Genomic DNA, 779 nt, shown 5'->3' with positions numbered 1-779 from the left:
GGAGAAATAACCGAAATGGTAGGAGAAATACCACGAAATAGTCCGTACGCTACGAACCCTAGTGATTTCCCCCTCGGGCTGGCCGGCACGGCCCGGGGCGGATCTGAGCCGGCGGTCGCGCGAGAGACTGTTTGATTTATGTCCCGTTTGGTCCAGGCGGTGCCGCTGCTGCCGCCGCTGCTGCTGCTGCGTCTCCGCGGGCGAGAGAACGAGAGGAGGAGGGACGAGCGGGTGACCGCGGCCGCGCAGCCCTGGCGCCCGCCGATAGAAATATATTACTGCGTGTACAACCTATCCCATCTAAATTAATCGTACCGTTGGTCCAAATGCGAATGACCGCTCGCTCGCTCGCGCACCCGCGCGCGTGTGTGTGTGTGTGTGTGTGCAAACCGATGCGTGCATTGGGATTATAACTCAAGGGCATTTCTCTCGCTGGCAGTCGCAGAAAGCGACACATGAAGCAGCAGTAACCACTACTAGTCCCGACGACTGTGTTAGCACGCAGAGCTTCCGTATGGGAGGGGAGGAGGAAGAGGAGAGGGTATAGCCGTCGATTGGGAACGGTCACGCATGTGCGCAAGGGATTACTTTTTTTTGCGTGCTCAAATTCTCTATGGGTCTTTGCTGTCGTTTGATTCTTTTCTTTTTTTTCAAGTATTCAAGCAGACTTTTTGCCTGTTCAGTCCAAGGATCCCCCAATAGTTTTGCGGGTCGGGTCGTAACATACGGTGTGAGACCGTTTGCATCGAGGTGTGCGTCGGGGCGGAGCGTGGCGGGGC

General features: G+C 56.4%; 1 protein-coding gene across 1 annotated transcript in view; it reads left to right on the top strand.

Annotated features, from left to right (window-relative positions):
* LOC113210079 (uncharacterized) overlaps positions 1-779 on the top strand; it is a 79,558-nt gene that overhangs the window by 57,402 nt on the left and 21,377 nt on the right. The window lies entirely within an intron of this gene.

This window comes from Frankliniella occidentalis, unplaced genomic scaffold (genome assembly GCF_000697945.3).
Source record: "Frankliniella occidentalis isolate FOCC.00 unplaced genomic scaffold, Focc_3.1 Scaffold7, whole genome shotgun sequence".
Classification (NCBI taxonomy): domain Eukaryota; kingdom Metazoa; phylum Arthropoda; class Insecta; order Thysanoptera; family Thripidae; genus Frankliniella; species Frankliniella occidentalis.
Note: the sequence above shows the minus strand (reverse complement) of the source record. Positions and strands in the feature narration are given on the sequence as shown.